At 46.2% G+C, this 18,401-nt stretch overlaps 1 protein-coding gene and 1 pseudogene across 8 annotated transcripts in view; one reads left to right on the forward strand and one right to left on the reverse strand.

The window, feature by feature from the left end:
* Positions 1–18,401, forward strand: part of HEPH (hephaestin) — a gene marked incomplete at its 5' end in the record, with an annotated part of 131,667 nt that overhangs the window by 30,377 nt on the left and 82,889 nt on the right. The window lies entirely within an intron of this gene.
* LOC308510881 (BTB/POZ domain-containing protein 6-like) lies at positions 3,235–4,842 on the reverse strand (annotated as a pseudogene). Its single transcript has one exon. The product of its transcript is annotated as a BTB/POZ domain-containing protein 6-like (transcript).

An 18,401-nucleotide genomic window follows, 5' to 3' on the forward strand; every position in this document is an offset into this window, starting at 1 on the left:
GGGACTCTCTGGGCTTGTGTGACTTTTTTCTTCCCCACCTCAGGGAACTTTTCTGATATTATTTCTTCCAATAGGTTTTCTAATCGTTGTTCCTCTTTCTGTTGTTCTGGCACGCCTATTATTCGTATGTTGTTTCGTTTCGTGTTGTCCCAAAACTCCCTTAGGCTCTCCTCCTGTCTTTTAATTTTTTTCTCCAACTGAAGTACAGTTTGGGTGTGTTTTGCTTCTCTGTCTTCTAATTCGCTAATTCGGTCTTCCGCTTCTCCTAGTCTACTGTTGATACTTTCGATGGTGTTCTTTATTGCAGCTATATCGCACTTCATTTCTTCTTGGGTCTTACTTAAGTTGTTGATTTTTTCATCTGTTTCTTCTTGCTTCTTGGATAAGTTGTCGATTTTTTCCTCCATCCGGTGTATGCACTCTAGGACCCTTATTCTGAATTCTTTTTCTGTCATGTTGTATGCCTCTGTATCACTTAGCTGCTTTTCTGGTGAGTCCTCCTTTTCTTTCCTTTGGGGATTTCTTTGTCTACCCGTGTTTGATCTCACTGACGTATATAGATATTGAGTTGTTCAGTGGCTGCTCCCTAGGTGGCAGTGGCTCCTCGGGCTGTGGTTGCTCCTTGGGCGGTTGTGGTAGCAGCTGCTCCTCTGTTGGTAGCAGGTCTTCTGATGGGTGCTGTTCACAGCTGTTGTGGCTCTTCTGGCTGGTGGAGGGAGGCTTCACCCACAGCAGCTGTTCCTCAGACAGAGCGTGTGGAGATCAGGAGGCCGCTGTTGCTTGGATCTGCTGCGTTGATTTAAAGGCACAAAATACAACACAACAAGGCACAACGTACCAGGCACTGAACACAAATGAATTACGGTATTAATAACCCCAAATAAAGATGGCCACCGAGCTAAGAGAGTTGGGGGGTAAGGAAGAAAGAAGAGAAAAAGATAGAGAGGAAAACAGAAAAAAAGAGAAATAAAAGAAAAAAAGAAAAAGAAAAATAGAATGAAGTAGAAGAGGGGAGGAGACTATTCATATGAGGAGAAAACTCCGATAGAACCGCCACTAATCCCAACAAAGTCCAGCAACGGATCCCTGGAGTGAATACAAACTACAAACAGCCAATAATATCAAGTGAGGCAAGGGAAAACAGAAGCACAAAAATAACTGGCCAGGGCCGGGGTGAATGGGAGACAGAAAAAGAAAAAGAAAAAGCAGAACAACCTCACAAACAATCCTTAAAGAAAAGAAAAGAAAAAAAAAACAATATACTCAACAATCGAGCAAGCAACAACAAAACAATAGAGAAAAGGAGAGAATAAAAAATTTGGATAGTGAAGAAAGATAAGGGAGAGCTGGATAAGGATTTAGAGCAGGTGATTGGAAAAGGGATATATAAGTAGGGTGAAATTTAGACAGGGGGTATGAAGAATAGGGAAAATCTAAAGCAGGAATAGGGTAAGAGAAACAGGACAGCAAAACGGGAAAAGTGGGGAAGAAGGTTTTAGCACAGCAGCACAATTGAGGTAGAGGAAAATGATGCTAAAGGAATGATGAAAATAGAATGGAGAACCTTAGACCCAAAATAAAATAAAGAGAAAATAAAATGACACTTTAAAAAAAAAAAAAGGTAAAATGGCAGCAGTAATAATACTGGTTAAAAATAAAAATGTAGTAATTAAAAGGGTAAAATCAGGTGATGAAAAAAGAAAATAAATGGTTTCTTAGTTAAAAGGTGAAACAATAATTTAAAAAAATAATTTAAAAAAATGGGCTGTAATGAAGGTGCTTCAGATCTTCTGCTCCTCTTTTTGGCACACCAGGTATTCAGGAGAATGTTGAATTTCCCTCTGATACACTGTTCCTCCGTGTTGTAAGCCACAGTCCTGATTTTAAGGCAGGCTACATTGGTTTCCCAGACAGCCCTTATCTGTATTTACAGAAGAGTCAGTTCGTGGCTCTGCCTCTGGGTGGCAGTGCGTCGGGATTGACCTCTGAGGGTATAGGACTTCTCTGACCAGGTGTTCTCTATTGTACCGGAAGCTGGTTTGGAATGTCCTCTGCCCAGAGCTGGTTTCCCAGTAGTCACTCCCCGCTCTGTTTCCCAGGCTCCCCCAAAACAGCCTTCCCTTACAAGCTCTGTGACTGACCCCAACTGGGTAGTCCCTTGCACTGGGATCAACAATCAAACGCACAGATTTAAGAGCTTGGGAAGTTGTGCGAACTCGCAATGCTTCACCTTACAAATCTGCGCGAAGTCTCTGCGGGCGCTCTGGCTCCGGGCACCAAGTAGCCGGCAAACTGGCATAATCTGAGGATGCCCGTTTGTGTCCCGTCCAACTGTGGGCTTATTTATAGCGTTCCCTTCTGCCAGCAGCCCTGGGGGTGCCCTTCCATACTCGTGGGTCACGCTGGCTCCAATGCCCGCGGTCTTTGTGGGGCACAGAGTCCCCACCCCCCTGCGCGCGTTCCACTCTCCAACCTAAACTGCAAACCGCACCTTTGGGGAAAGTCTAACCTTTCTGTGGGGAGAAACAGGGTTCCTCTGAGTTCAAGTAGTCGCGCTGCTTGAGAGCCGTTGTTGCTGGGTTAGTAGCTGGTCTCTGGATGCCGGTGACAGTCACCCAAGATGGCATGGTCTCCGCGGCTGCGCCGGCGCACCTAGAGAGATTTCACCCTCAGCCTCTAACCGTTCCCTTTATCTAGGATTTCTCTGTCTTTCCTGGCTGCAGACTGTCTCTCAGCTGAATCTCCTCTGCTTATTCGGGCTGTATGCTACCCGTTTCAGCTGCCCGCCCTTATCTGCTCCGGGACAAGGCACCGACACGTCTGTCTAAACCTCCGCCATTTTCTTCCTCCAAGAAACGATATTAAATGACTTTTCCCAGGTTTTAGATTTGGTGGGAAGGTCTTAAGCTTAGAACAACTCAGAATAAGATCTAGGAGGGTGGGAGGGATGGCCAAGCCCACAAAGCAGGTGGTGTGGGCACCTCTGGTGGGGTCCGGACTGCCCCCCGCCCCCAAATCAGCCCTCCACCTGAGTGTGCACCCCAATGTGCAGGAGATGTGATGAAGCCCAGCCCCCTGGATTCAGAACCCGGGATCTGGCTGTGTAGAAACGTCTCGTTTATACCTCTGGCTACAGCCAGCTGCGCACAAAAGGTTAGGAGTCCTGAAGCCTGTCCTGCCGGGGAGAAAGCGTGTGGCCCTGTCCCCTCAGCGCCCGCCCGCCCGCCCAAGGCCTCAGGCATAGAAGATGAGCTCGGGGATCTGCACGCCCTGCACCCCCGGTGCCGTTGGTGCTGTCGGAGGAGCACTGGAACTGGAAGGTCACCTTCCCGCACTGCACCTCCGTCAGGCCCTCCTGCCCGAAGTAGCTGAGCTCGCTGCCGTCCAGCACAGCGCTGGCCATGTAGAAGGTGTCCTGCTCCACCTGCACCGGGTGCTCGAACCAGACCAGGAAGGTGCTGCTGGAGCCGTCAGACACGAACCTGGTCAGGCTCTGGGCGAGGACCACCCCCAGGCGCTTGAGCTCGATCTTCACGCTGTACTCGGCCTTCCCGGAGCTGGACCTGTACAGGCCCAGCCCCGCCACAAACACCCTCCTGTCCACCGCAAACTGGATGCTGTCCCAGAGCCCCCGGTAGCGCCACTGGTTGCTGCGGTAGGCCGAGGACTGGAAGCGGTGGCACCTCTGCGGGGCCAGGCCCCGCCTCTTGGTCAGCAGGAAGTCCAGCGGGGGCTTGCTGGCCGCCGTGTACCACAGGAAGATGTGCGTCTCCTCCAGTGTCAGGATGTCCGACTGAGCGGCGCCGTTGGCAAACTCCTCCAGGGTCATGGTCGGGATGCAGACCAGGTAGAGGGCCGGCCCCAGGACGTGCCTCTTGTTGCGCGGGTGGCGGGCAGGCCCTACCGCTTGCACTAGGCCTCGGCCCAGTTGAGCACGGCCTCGAAGACCACCGCCTCCTTGGTGTTGAGCGCCTCCCGGGTGATGAAGACCTCCAGGGTCTGCCAGTCGATCTCGCAGAAGCCCTCGGACCGCAGGGCCATCTCTGCCTGCGCGTCGATGACCTCCCAGCAGCGCTGGGTCAGCTCGGGCTCCTCAAACAGCCGGCTCTGCGGCAGCAGCACACAGGCGTTCTTGGCTTCCAGGCTCGTCTCCAGGAAGTGCACACAGGCCTTCGCCAGCGCGGGGACGATGTACTTCTTAGCTGCTTAGAGCGTGGCCAGCACGGTGTCCACCTGCAGGTCAATCTCATCGCTGTACATGTACTTGAGCATGATGAGGAAGGCCGCGGGTTCCACGTCAGGGATGTGGATCTCGGGCTTTACTTCTGCCAGGTCCCCATAAAACACGGCATAGAAGACGGGGCTATTGACGGCCAGGACGTACTTGTGGGCAGGGACTCTCTGGGCCCCGCCCGGGGGCCCCACCACGAAGTGGACTTCGGCCATGAGCTCGTTGTTGAAGAGGAGCGCATTCCTCTCGCGCAGGGTCGGGTGGCAGGACTGCCAGTTGGGGCTCTCCACGTTGTTGTTGTCCTCTGGCGTGGGCAGCGTGGGCGGGGGCGGCGGCGGGGCCGGGGGCGGGGCGCTGGGCGGGCCCTTCCAGACCGCGGAGGCGGTGTTGCTGTTGGCAATGTCCGTGGCGGTGGCGGCTGCGGCAGCGGTGGAGGCGGCGGGCGGGTACAGCTCCGCGGCCATCTTCACCGGCAGGGCCTTGGCACCCGGGGGCGGGGTGCTGGGCGTCCGTGGGCCGCGCCGGAGCCTCGGGGTGGGCTCCGCCAGCACCAGGAGCGCAGCCAGACACTGCACCACCCGGCCGTGCAGACAGGCCAGGGGCAGCAGCATGGGCCCCGGCCCCGCTCCCTCGCCCGCCGCCTGCCCCGCCGCTGGGGGCGCCGGTCCAGCTGCGCATCACCGCGCCCGGGTCCCAATCATTGTTTAATAGCATTCTATTTAGCCTCCAAGTTTGATTTTTTTTCATTCTTTTTATAGTAGTTGATTTCTAATTTTATGCCATTGTGGCTTGAGAAGATGCTTGATATGATTTCTATCTTCTTGAATTTGAAGAGACTTTGCCTGTGTCCTAATATGTGGTCTATCTTTAAAAACGTCCTGTGTGCACTTGAGAAGAATGTATATTCTGTGGCTTTGGGGTGAAATGTTCTGAAGTTGTCAATTAAGTCCATCTGATCTAGTGAGTAATTTAGGATTGCTGTTTCTTTCCTGTGGGTTTTTTTTTTTCAAATTTTTTCTTTATTGATTAAGGTATTACATATGTGTCCTTAAGGCTCCATTGTCTCCCCACCTGCTACTCATGCCCTCACCCCCTTGGTGTCTGTGTCCATTAGTTAGGCTAATATGCATGCCTACAAGTCCTTTGGTGGATCTCTCCCCCTTAGATCCACCCTCCTCTATATTCCCTCTGAGGTTTTTTGATCTGATCAATGCTTCTCTGTCTCTGGATCTGTTTTTGTTCATCACTTTATGTTGTTCATTATATTCCATTAATGAGTGAGATCGTGTGATATTTATCTTTCTCTGACTGGCTTATTTCACTTAGCATAATGCTCTTCAGTTCCATCCATGCTGTTGCAAATGGTAAGAATTCCTTCTTTTTTACCACAGCATAGTATCCCATTTTGTAGATGTACCACAGTTTTTTGACCCACTCATTTACCCATGGGCATTTAAGCTGTTTCCAAATCTTAGCTATGGTAAATTGTGCTGCTTTGAACATAGGGGTGCATATATCCTTTCCTATTGGCATTTCTAGTTTCTTGGGATATATTCTTAGAAGTGCGATCACTGGGTCATATGGGAGTTCCATTTTTATTTTTTTGAGGAAACTCCATACTGTTCTCCACAGTGACTGCAGCAGTCTGCATTCCCACCATCAGTGCACAAAGGTTCCTTGTTCTCCGCATCCTTGCCAGCACTTTTCATTTGTTGATTTGTTGATGATAGCCATTCTGACAGGTATGAGATGATACCTCATTGTCATTTTGATTTGAAACTCTCAGATGATTAGTTACTTTGAGCATATTTTCATATGTCTCTTGGCCTTCCTTATGTCCTCTTTCGAAAAGTATCTATTGAAGTCCAATGTCTTTTTTTTTATTGGGTTGTTTATCTTCCTTTTGTTAAGTTGTATGAATTCCCTGTAAATGTTGGAGATTAAACCATTATCAGAGATAACATTGTCAAATATGTTCTCTCATGCAGAGGGATTTCTTATTGTTTTGTTGATGGTTTCTTTTGCTGTGAAAAGCTTTTTATTTTGATGTAGTCCCATTTGTTTATTTTCTATTTAGTTTCCATTGCCCTGGGGGCTGTATCGGTGAAGATATTGCTTCAGCATATTTCTGAGATTTTGCTGCCTGTGTAATCCTCTGGTATTTTTATGGCTTCTTGTCTTATGTTTAAGTCCTTTATAAATTTTGAGTTTATTTTTGTGTATGGTGTAAGTTTGTGGTCTAGTTGCATTTTTTGCATGTATCTGTCCAATTTTACCAACACCATTTATTGAAAAGACTGCCTTGACTCCATTGTACGTTCTTACCTCCTTTTCTTTCCTGATTTTTGGTTTAGAGGATTTATCCAGTGGTGTCAGTGGGATATTAAAGTTCCTTACTGTGATTTTATTATTGTAAATCTCACCCTTGATATCTTCCAGAAGTTGTTTTATGTATGTGAGTACTCCTGTATTGGGTGCATGTATGTTTACCAGAGTTATATCCTCTTGTTGGATAGCTCCCTTTAGTATTATGAAGTGGTCCTCCTTATCTCTTGTTATGGCTTTCACTTTGAGGTCTATTTTGTTAGATATTAGTATTGCAACCCCAGCTTTTTTCACTTTTCCATTTGAGTGAAAAAAAATTTTCATTTCTTTACTATCAATCTGTGTGAATCCTTTTTTCTGAGGTGGGTCTCTTGCAGACAGCAAATATATGGGCCATGTTTTCTTATCCATTCAGCTACCCTATTTCTTTTGATTGGAGCCTTTAATCCATTTACGTTTAATGTTATTATTATTTTTTTAAAATATATTTTATTGATTTTTCACAGAGAGGAAGGGAGAGAGATAGAGTTAGAAACATCGATGAGAGAGAAACATCAATCAGTTGCCTCCTGCACATCTTCCACTGGGGATGTGCCTGCAACCCAGGTACATGCCCTTGACCGGAATCGAACCTGGGACCTTTCAGTCCACAGGCCGACGCTCTATCCACTGAGCCAAACCGGTTTTGGCAAATGTTATTATTGATACGTACTTGTTTGTCGCCTTGTTCATTCTTTATGTTTGTATTCCTTTTTGCCTTTCTGTTTCTTCTTTTTACAGCAGTCCCTTTAGCATTTCTTGCATTGCTGGCTTGGTGGTAATAACCTCTCTTAGCCCTTTTTTGTCTGTGAAGCTTCTGATTCCACCTTCAATTTTGAATGAAAACCTTGCTGGGTATAGTATTCTTGGGTTCAGTCCCTTGCTTTGCTTCACTTTGTATATTTCATTCCATTCCCTTCTGGCCTATTGTGTTTCTGTTGAGAAATTAGTTGATATTCTAATGACAGATCCCTTGTAGGTAACTTTCTATCTCTCTCTCACTGGCAGCCTGTAAGATTCTTACTTTGTCTTTGATGTTTGCCAATCTAATTATGTGTCTTGGTGTTGGTCTTTTAGGGTCCATCTTGTTTGGGACTCTGTGTGCTTCTTGGACTTGCATGGTTTTTTCTTGCCAGCATCAGGGAAGTTTTCTGTCATTATTTCTTTTTTTTTTTTTAAATATATTTTATTGATTTTCACAGAGAGGAAGGGAGAGAGATAGAGAGAGCTGGAAACATCGATGAGAGAGAAACATTGATCAGCTGCCTCCTGCACATCCCCCACCAGGGATGTGCCCACAATCCAGGTACATGCCCTTGACCGGAATCGAACCCGGGACCTCTCAGTCCGCAGGCTGACGCTCTATCCACTGAGCCAAACCGGTTTCGGCTGTCATTATTTCTTTAAATAGGTTTTCTACTCCTTGCTCCTCTTCCTCTCCTCCTGATACCCTTAATATGCAGATGTTGCTTCATTTCGTGTTGTCCCACAGCTTCCTTAGGTTCTCCTCCTGCTTTTTAAGTTTTCTTTCCAGTTGCTGCTGTGTTTGTGTGTTTTTTCTTACCTTGTCTTCTAATTCACTGATGTGGTCCTCAGCCTCTTCTAGTCTACTATTTAAGCCTTCCATTGTGTTCTTTATTGCAGCTATGTCATTCTTCATTTCCTCTTGGTACCTTTTCATGTTGGTGACATTCTCATTCAGCTCCTTATAATTCTCATTGAGTTGTGTGTATTTGTCATCCAGCTCTTTGAGGATCCTTATAACCATTACTCTGAATTCTTTCTCTGACATGTTACTTGCCTACATTTCATTTAATTCCCTTTCTGGTGATCACTTTTTCTTTGCTTTAGGAATTGTTTTTTTTTGTTTGTTTGTTTTTGTTTTTTTTGTCTCCCCATTTTTTGCTGTAATGTTTTAATTGTTTCTGTGACTTAGATCCAACTGCTTTGCTACCCCGGTTTTTGGGGGTGGTGGTGCTAGTGGTGTGATCTCTCAGTTCTCTGGGGCTTTGTGATCCAGTAGAGCTCCCTCCTTAAGCTATTTGGGTTCTCTTGATGTAGTTGGATATTTAGCGTTAGTTTCATATTTGTGGATGAAGTCTTGTCACAGATTGTCAATGTGACTCACCCCTGGTTTCATTGCGCAAGCTGTTTTGGATGTGATTGTGGTTCCGGCTTTTGTGGAATGGTTGTCTGAGATCTCACTGGTATGTGCTCACTGTGGGTTCCCAGAGTAAATGGCCTTGGAGGAAGGTGTCTTGGGGCCTGAGGCTCAGGTACTGTGACTTTGGCCCATGTGCTGTGACTCTTCCTGGATTAGCATCACTCTACCTCACTATGAGGGGATTGGAGCCTATAACAGTGGGGGCCTGGGTCTTTTAGTCTGTGATTGAGGCAGAGGGACTCTGGCCAAAGTGATTTCCCTATCTGAATCAAGAGGGCATTCAGGATCCAGCAGCTGGTGATGTGGGAATCTCAGAGTCTATGGCTGAAACAATGTGACCTTTTCCAGGGAGGTAAGTCCTCAGCAACTCACCAAGCTGTCCAGAAGTAGATACCTGGGAGGGGGGATGTTGTGGATCCTGGTGAGGGAATCGTGCACCCTTGGTTGGAGAGGCACATGACCAGTGGCAGCACACAGAGGGGCCCAGGAGCCACACGCTGGATCAGAGCAATTGTCGTGTGCCACCAGCCCTGTGGAGGGAGCAATCCCAGTTTCTGCTTTAGAGGATGTATGCCTTTGGTTGGATACACATGCCCAATGACTGCTTACAGAGGCACCCAGGGGCTATCTGTTGTGGCAGTGAGCTCAGAAGGCTCTTGTGCTAGAGCAGTGATACTGTTGGGAGTAGATGCCAGAAGCCAGGGTTGTGCAATGCAGCAGCTCAGAGAAGCACCTAGTGGCCGTCTGCCGGGGCAGTGGGCTTAGGAGGCTTGTGCACTGGATTAGTGCAACTGCAGTGACTGGAGGTCAGCAACTGAGGAGGGGGGAGTCCGAGTTTCTGATGACTGGACCTTGAGCCCTTGGTTGGATATGAGTGCACCTAGTGGCAGCTCACCAAGGCATCTTGGAGTTGCCTGCTTGGGCAGTAGCCTCAGGGAGCCTGTGTGCTGAAACCTCATGACTGCAATGTCTGTGGGTAGGCAGCTGGGAAGGGGGAAGTCTGAATTTTTACTGCCAGGGCCGTGTGTCCTTATTTGGATATAAGTGCACCCATCCAGGGCTCAACGAGGCAGCCAGAAGTCACCTATAGGAGCAGCGGACTCAGTAAGCCTGCTTGTTGGAAAGGTGCACATGCAGTGTCCTGAGTCAACGGCCTGGAAGGGGGATGTTCCAATTTTTGCTTCCTTGCACCCTTAGTTGAAATTGCACTTGCCCATCAGGGGCTCACAGAGGCACCCAGGAGCTGTCTGTTGGGGTAGTGTGGCTCAGGAGGCCTGCACACCAGAAAGGCACCACTGCGGTGTCCAGAGGTTGGCAGCTGTGGAGTGGGAAGACTCAGTTTTTGCTGATGGGGCCTTGCACCCTTGGTTGCATTTGCATGCGCCCAGTGATGGCTCACAGAGTCACCCGGGAGCTTTTTCCAGGCCAGCACACTCAGAGGGGCCCTTGCACTGAAGCCACATGACTGAGGTGTCTGTGGGCAAGCAGCCAGAAGAGGGGGGAGGTCTGAATTTCTATTGCCTGGGGCTGTGCATCCTTGTTTGGATAGGAGTGCACCCAGCGACAGCTCACAGAGGCACTCAAGAGCCACCTTGGGGTAGTGGGCTCAGTAGGCTTGTGCGCTGGAAAAGCACAACTGTGCTGGCTGGAGGTCAGCAGCTGTGGAGTGGGAAGGCTCCGTTTCTGCTGCCGGGTGTTGGAAACTTGGTTGGATTTGTGTGCACCCAAAGGTGGCTCACAGAGGCTCCCAGGTGCCATTTGTCAGGGAGGTGCACTCAGAGAGGCCCTTGTATTGAAGGTGAATGTCCAAGGTGTCTGTAGGCAGGCAGCTAGGAGTGGGGGAATTCAGAAATTCTACTGCTGGGGCCTTGCGCCCTTGGTTAGATTCATGCCTGCTCAGTGGCAGCTCATAGAGGCACCTGGGTCCATTTGCCAGGGCCGCACACTCACGCACTCAGAGGGGCCCTGGTGCTGAAGCTGCATGACCGAAGTGTCTGTGGGCAGGCATCCTGGAAGGGGGAATGCACAATTTCTACTGCAGGGGCTATGCACCTTGTTTGGATAAGAACATGCCCAGTGGAAGCTCATAGAGGCACCCAAGAGCCACCTTTGGGGCAGTGTGCTCAGGAGGCCTGCACACTGCAAAAGTGTGACTGTGGTATCCAGAGGTCAGCAGCTGTGGAGTGGGATGACTCAGTTTTTGCTGCTGTGTGTTGCATCCTTGGTTGGATTTGCGCACGCCCAGGGGCAGCTCAGGAGGCACCCACAGTTCATTTGCCAGGGTGGTGCACTCATGCACTCAAAGGGGCCCTGGTGCTGAAGCTGCATGACTGAGGTGTCTGTGGGCAGGCAGTTGGGGAAGGGAGAAATCAGAATTTCTATTGCCAGGGCTATCCGTCCTTGTTTAGATAAAAGCGTGCCCAGTGGGGGCTCAAATGGCAACCAAGAGAGGCCTGTGGGGCAGTGGGCTCAGGTGGTGCAACTGAGTTGTCCAGTGGTCAGCAGCTGTGGAGGCGGGAAATTGCACTTACTACTGTGGGAGCAGTGTATCCTTGGAGGTGGATGTCCTAAGGTCTGCAGGTCTGCGGGTGGGGAAGCAGGATTTTGGCAGAAGTGGCTGAAGGGTCACGGGCAGTGTCCAAGGCCAGTCTGGGTGGTGCTGCTGATGAGTTCCTAGAAAAGACTGCTCTCTCCTTCAAGATGGTGTGGACTCCATGTCCAAGCCCCGCAGCTCGGGGAGTGTCTGCAGTGGTGGTAGGTGCTCCCTGTCCAGGAGAGCCTGGTCTTCCAGCCCCTGCTACTCCTGCCAGATTTAACTGTCTCTCACTCACTCACACACACACACCACACACATCCATACTCTCTCTTTTCACCCCCTCATTCACTCACACCCTCTTCCTCACCTCTGTCCTGCCAGCCACCATATTCTGGTACTTATTTATTGCCATTTTAACTCTGTATGCCTAGGTTTCTCTTTCTATTTCTTCTCATTATAGCAGCCCCTTTAGCATTTCTTGTAATGCAACTTGGTAATGTACTCCCTTAGCCTTTGTTTGTTTTTTATGGCTTAAAGTATTACAAAGAGTATTACATATGTCTCCTTTTTTTTTCCCCGCCCTTGACAATCCCCTGGCCTCCCATACTCCCCAGTGTCTTATGTCCATTGGTTATGCTTATATGCATGCATACAAGTCCTTCAGTTGATCTCTTACCCACCCCCCTCCTGCCCTCCCACTCTCCCCGGCCTTCCTGCTATAGTTTGACAGTCTGTTTGAGGCAGCTCTGCCTCTGTATCTATTTTTGTTCATAAGTTTATAATGGTCTATATTATCCAGAAATGAGTGAGATCATGTGATATTTCTCCTTCATTGACTGGCTTATTTCACTTAGCATAATGCTCTCCAGTTCCATCCATGCCGTTGCAAATGGTAAGAGTTCCTTCTTTTTTACAGAAGCATAGTATTCCATCGTGTAGATGTACCACAGTTTTCTAATCCATTCATCTACAGATGGGCACTTAGGCTGTTTCCAGATCTTAGCTATGGTGAATTGTGCTGCTATGAACATAGGGGTGCATATATCCTTTCTGACTGGTGTTTCTGGTTTCTTGGGATATATTCCTAGAAGTGGGATCACAGGGTCAAATGGGAGTTCCATTTTTAGTTTTTTGAGGAAACTCCATACTGTCTTCCATAGTGGCTGCACCAGTCTGCATTCCCACCAGCAGTGCACGAGTGTTCCTTTTTCTCCACTTCCTCTCCAGCACTTGTCGTTTGTTGATTTGTTGATGGTAGCCATTCTGACAGGTGTGAGATGAAACCTCATTGTTGTTTTGATTTGCATCTCTCGGATGATTAGTGACTTTGAGCATGTTTTCATATGTCTCTTGGCTTTCTGAATGTCCTCTTTTAAAAGGTGTCTATTTAGGTCCTTTGCCCATTTTTTGATTGGATTGTTTATCTTCCTTTTGGTGAGTTGTATGAGTTCCCTATGAATGTTGGAGGTTAAACCCTTATCAGTGATAGCATTGGCAAATATGTTCTCCCATGTAGTGGGCTTTCTTGTTGTTTTGTTGATGGTTTCTTTTGCTGTGCAGAAACTCTTTATTTTGATATAGTCCCATTTGTTTATTTTCTCTATAGTTTCCAATGCCCTAGGAGATTTGTCGGTGAAGAAATTGCTTCGGCGTATGTCTGAGATTTTGTTGCCTTTGGATTCCTCTATTATTTTTATGCTTTCCTGTATTACATTTATGTCCTTTATCCATTTTGAGTTTATTTTTGTGTATGGTGTAAGTTGGTGGTCTAGTTTCATTTTTTTGCATGTATCTATCCATTTTTCCCAACAGCATTTATTGAAGAGACTGTCTTGACTCCATTGTATATTCTTATCTCCTTTGTCAAATATTAATTGAGCATATTGGTTCGGGTCGATTTCTGGGCTCTCTATTCTACTCCATTGATCTATATGTCTGTTCTTGTGCCAGTTCCAGGCAGTTTTGAGAACAGTGGCTTTGTAATACAGCTTGATATCTGGTATTGAGATCCCACCTACTTTGTTCTTTCTCAGGATTGCTGCAGCTATTCGGGGTCATTTTTTATTCCAGATGAATTTTTGGAGAGTACGTTCTAGGTCTGTGAAATATGCCATTGGTATGTTAATGGGAAGTGCATTGAATTTATAGATTGCTTTGGGCAGTATGGTCATTTTAATGATGTTGATTCTACCAATCCAAGGACATGGTATGTTCTTCCATCTCTTTTTGTCTTCCTCTATCTCTTTTTTCAACGTCCCATAGTTTTCTGAGTAGAGGTCTTTTACCTCTTTAGTTAAGTTTATTCATAGGTAGCTTAATTTTTTTGGTGCGATGGTGAATGGGATTGCTTTTTTAGTCTCTCTTTCTGCAAATTCACTATTGGTGTATAGAAATGCCTCAGATTTCTTGGCGTTAATTTTGTATCCTGCTACATTGCCGAATTCTTTTATTAAGTCTAATAGTTTTTTGATAAAGTCTTTAGGGTTTTTTAAGTATAATATCATGGCATCTGCAAATAAGGACAGTTTTACTACTTCTTTTCCAATTTGGATGCCTTTTATTTCTTCTTCTTGTCTAATCGCAATGGCTAATACTTCCAGTACTATGTCGAACATGAGTGGTGAGAGTGGGCATCCCTGTCTTGTTCCTGTTCTTAGGGGAAATGGTGTTAGTTTTTGTCCATTGAGTATGATGTTGGCTGTGGGTTTGTCATATATGGCTTTTATTATGTTGAGGTATGATCCTTCAATTCCCAACTTGCTGAGAGTTTTTATCAAAAATGGGTGTTGAATTTTGTCAAACACTTTTTCTGCATCAATTGATATGACTATGTGGTTTTTTTCCTCTCAAATTTTTTTATGTGATGTATCACGTTTATTGATTTGCGAATATTGTACCATCCTTGCATCCCTGGGATAAATCCTTCTTGGTCGTGTTGAATGCTCTTTCTGATGTACTGCTGGATCCGATTTGCTAAGATTTTGTTGAGGATTTTGGCATCTATGTTCATGAGGGATATTGGCCTGTAATTCTCTTTCATTGTGCTGTCTTTACCTGGTTTTGGTATTAGGGTGATGCTGGCTTCATAGAATGAGCTTGGAAGTGTTCCTTCCTCTTGAATTTTTTGTAGTAGTCTGAGGAGGATAGGTTTTGGTTCTTCCTTGATTGTTTGGTAAAACTCCCCAGTGAAGTCGTCTGGTCCTGGGCTTTTGTTTGCTGGAAGCTTTTTGATGACTGCTTCAATGTCTTCCATAGTTATTGGCCTATTGAGATTTTTAGATTCTTCCTGATTGAGTTTTGGAATGTTGTATTTTTCTAGGAATTTGTCCATTTCCTCCAGGTTGTCTAGTTTGTTGGAGTAGAGATGTCCATAGTATTTTTTAACAATCATTTGTATTACTGTGGGATCTGTTGTTATTTCGCCTCTATCATTTCTGATTTTGTTTATTTGGGTCCTTTCTCTTTGCTTCTTGGTGAGCCTGGCTAGAGGTTTGTCAATCTTGTTTATCCTTTCAAAGAACCAGCTCTTTGTTTCATTGATTTTCTGTATTGTTTTTTGGGTCTCTATGTCATTTATTTCTGCTCTAATCTTTATTATCTCCTTCCTTCTGCTCAGTCTGGGCTTTTCTTGTTGCTCTCTTTCTAATTCTTTGAGCTGTAGAGTTATATGATTTACTACCATTTTTTCTTGTTTGTTGAGACAGGCCTGTAGAGCTATAAACTTCCCTCTCAGGACTGCTTTCAGTGTGTCCCAAAGGTTTTGGATTGTTGTGTTTTCATTGTCATTAGTTTCCAGGATGTTTTTAATTTCTTCTTTGATCTCATTGGTAACCCAATCAATATTCAATAACATGCTATTCAGCTTCCAAGTGTTTGAGTATTTTGAGTTGTTTTTATTGTAGTTTATTTCTAATATTATGCCATCGTGGTCTGAGAAGATGCTTGATATGATTTCAATCTTCTTGAATTTGTGGAGACTTTGTTTGTGACCCAATATGTGGTCTATTTTTGAAGATGTCCCATGAGCACTTGAGAAGAACGTATATTTTGTGGCTTTGGGGTGAAGTGTTCTGAAGATGCCAATTAAGGCCATCTGATCTAGTGAGTCATTTAGGATTGCTGTTTCTTTGCTGAGTTTTTGTCTAGCGGATTTATCCAGAGATGTCAGTGGTGTATTAAAGTCCCCTACTATGAATGTATTATTGTTGATCTCCCCCCTGATATCTTCCAGGAGTTTTCTTAACAATGATTGTTAAGTTCTCCTGCATTGGGTGCATATATGTTTATCAGGGTTATATCCTCTTGTTGTATTGATACCTTTAGTATTATGAAGTGGCCTCCCTTATCTCTTGTTATGGCCTTCACTTTGAGGTCTATTTTGTCCGATATAAGTATTGCTACCCCAGCTTTTTTTTCATTTCCATTTGCCAGAAATATATTTTTCCATCCCTTCACTTTCAGTCTGTGTGAGTCCCTTCTAATGAGGTGGGTCTCTTGTAGACAGCAAATGTATGGGTCATGATTTTTTATCCATTCAGCCACTCGATATCTTTTGGTTGGAGCATTTAGCCCATTTACATTTAAAGTTATTATTGAAAGGTACTTGTTTGTAGCCATTTCTTTTTTTGTGTGTGGCTGTTTTCTTTCTTGGATTTTTATTTCTTCTTTTTACAGCATTCCCTTTAGCATTTCTTGCATTGCTGGCTTGGTGGTGATAAACTCCCTTAGCCTTTTTTTGTCTGTGAAGGTTCTTATTTCCCCTTCAATTTTGAATGATAGCCTTGCTGGATAGAGTATTCTTGGATTCAGTCCTTTGCTTTGCATCACTTTGTAAATTTCTGTCCATTCTTTTCTGGCCTGATGTGTTTATGTTGAGAAATCATTTGATAATCTGATGGGGGATCCTTTGTAGGTAACTCTCTGTTTCTCTCTTGCAGCCTTTAAGATTCTCTCTTTGTCTTGTACATTTGCCATCGTTATTATGATGTGTCTTGGTGTGGGTCTTTTGGGGTTCATCTTGCCTGGGACTCTCTGTACTTGTGTAACTTTTTTCTTCCCCATATCTGGGAAGTTTTCTGACATTATTTCTTCAAATAGATTTTCTAATCCTTGCTGCTCTTCTTGTCCTTCTTGCAGCCCTATTATGCGTATGTTACTTCATTTCATGTTGTCCCAAAGCTCCCGTAGGCTCTCCTCCTGCTTTTTAATTTTTTTCTCCAGTTGCTGTTCAGATTGAGCTTGTTTCTCTGCCTTATCTTCTAACTCACTAATTCGGTCCTCTGCTTCTTCTAGTCTGCTGTTGAAACTTTCCATGGTGTTTTTGATTGTAGCTATATCACTTTTTATTTCTTCCCGATTCTTGCATAGGTTGTTGATTTTCTCATCCATCCGGTGAATTAATTGTACAACCATTATTCTGAATTCATTTTCTGTCATGTTGCATGCTTCAACTTCATTAATTTCCTTTCTTGGCGACTCCTCATTGTCTTTCCTCTGGGTGTTGTGTCGTCTCTTCATTCTGATTATATCCCGATGAGAGTTTGATCCTGGGAGCATGTCCATGCAGCATCCACTTACTCTGCTTCCATTTTTAATTTCAGAAATTCCTAACTTTATAGTCTCTATTCCTAATCAGTCATTAAATTTGAGGTCAATTTGAGCTGCAGTTTTCTCAACGTCGAGTTGTGTGGGCCTGGGCCGTGTGCAGTGGGAGCCTCCCACCACCTTAGTGTCACTGAAGAGCTCTGACACTAAGATGTGTGGTTGTTTTGGGTTGGTGGGAACCAGGCTCGCTCAGAGTCAGTGTTGTCAGCGCTCAATGTGGCCTCGTATGTGCCCTTAGAATCAGGGACCCTGCCTGCACCGTGCTGGAACAGAGATCCCCCTGAAGCGTGTTGAAAACCAGAGCCCCGTAGCGTGTGCCAGGAGTCAGAGTTCCCCAAGAATCCAGTATCAGAGTCTCTGTTGCTTCGCAGGACCTTGCCTTGAGAATCAAGGTCCCTGTGTGCCCTTGCACCAGGAATTGGAGTCACTGGCTCTTAGTATGAATGCACAGGGAATCAGGATCTCAGGCGCAGGTGATAAGAAACACAGTCAAATCACTGGTGCTTGGTGCTGCCTCCTGCCCAGAGAATCGGGGTCCCTGGGCCTGTGCTACGCGGGTCAAATTCCCGGTGTTCGTGTGATTGCTCCCAGCCCAGGGCTCTGAAGCGGGCAGTGTGCGTAGGATCAGTTCCTGGGGTTCGCGCATTTACTCCCAGCCCAGGGCTCAGAAGCCAGCAGTGCAGGTAGGATCAGTTCCTGTGGTTCAAGCCTTTGCTCCCAGCCCAGGGCTCCAAAGCCGTCAGTGCGCGTAAGATCAGTTCCTGGAATTCGCACGTTTGCTCCCAGCCCAGGGCTCCTGGAGCAGGCAGTGGGAGCCGGACCAGATCCTGGTGTTCACGTGATTGCTCCCAGCCCAGGACTCCTGAACCCGGCCCTATGCGGGATCAGTTCCAAGGTGCTCACGCACTTCCTGGCTAAAGTTCCTGGAGCACTGAGGCCCTGGCAAGGGGTGGGTCTATCAGTTAGTTACTCTGGCGCTGCCTGCGAGCCTGTGGAAAGAGGGGATGGGCTCTGTTACTCACTGATCTGCCGGGGGGATTTCTGAACTTTTGGTGTCTGCAGGTCTGTAGCTGTGGTCACAAGTCTCTGTCCCCAGTGGCTGCAGGGTCCTGGTATACGTCTGATATCAGACTGGGTGGTGCTGAGGCCAGGATCCTAGTCTCAAGAAGCTCTCTGTTGTTATTTTTTTGTTTATTTGGGGGGTGTGTGTGTGTGTGTGTGTGTGTGTGTGTGTGTGTGTTTTGTCCATGAAGCTCTTTATTTCACTGTGTATTTTGAATGATAGCCTTGCTGGATATAGTAATCTTGGTTTCAGATCCTTTGCTTCCCATTATCTTATCCCATTATCTCTGGCCTGTAGAGATTCTGATGAGAAATCAGGTGTCAGCCTTATGGGAGCTCCTTTGCAGTAACAGCATGCTTTTCTCTCCCTGCCTTTACGATTCTCTCTTTGTCTTTAATTTTTGGCCTTTTAATTATGATGTGTCTGGGAGTAGAGCTGT

Source organism: Myotis nattereri, assembly GCF_964212035.1.
Source record: "Myotis nattereri genome assembly, chromosome: X".
NCBI lineage: Eukaryota > Metazoa > Chordata > Mammalia > Chiroptera > Vespertilionidae > Myotis > Myotis nattereri.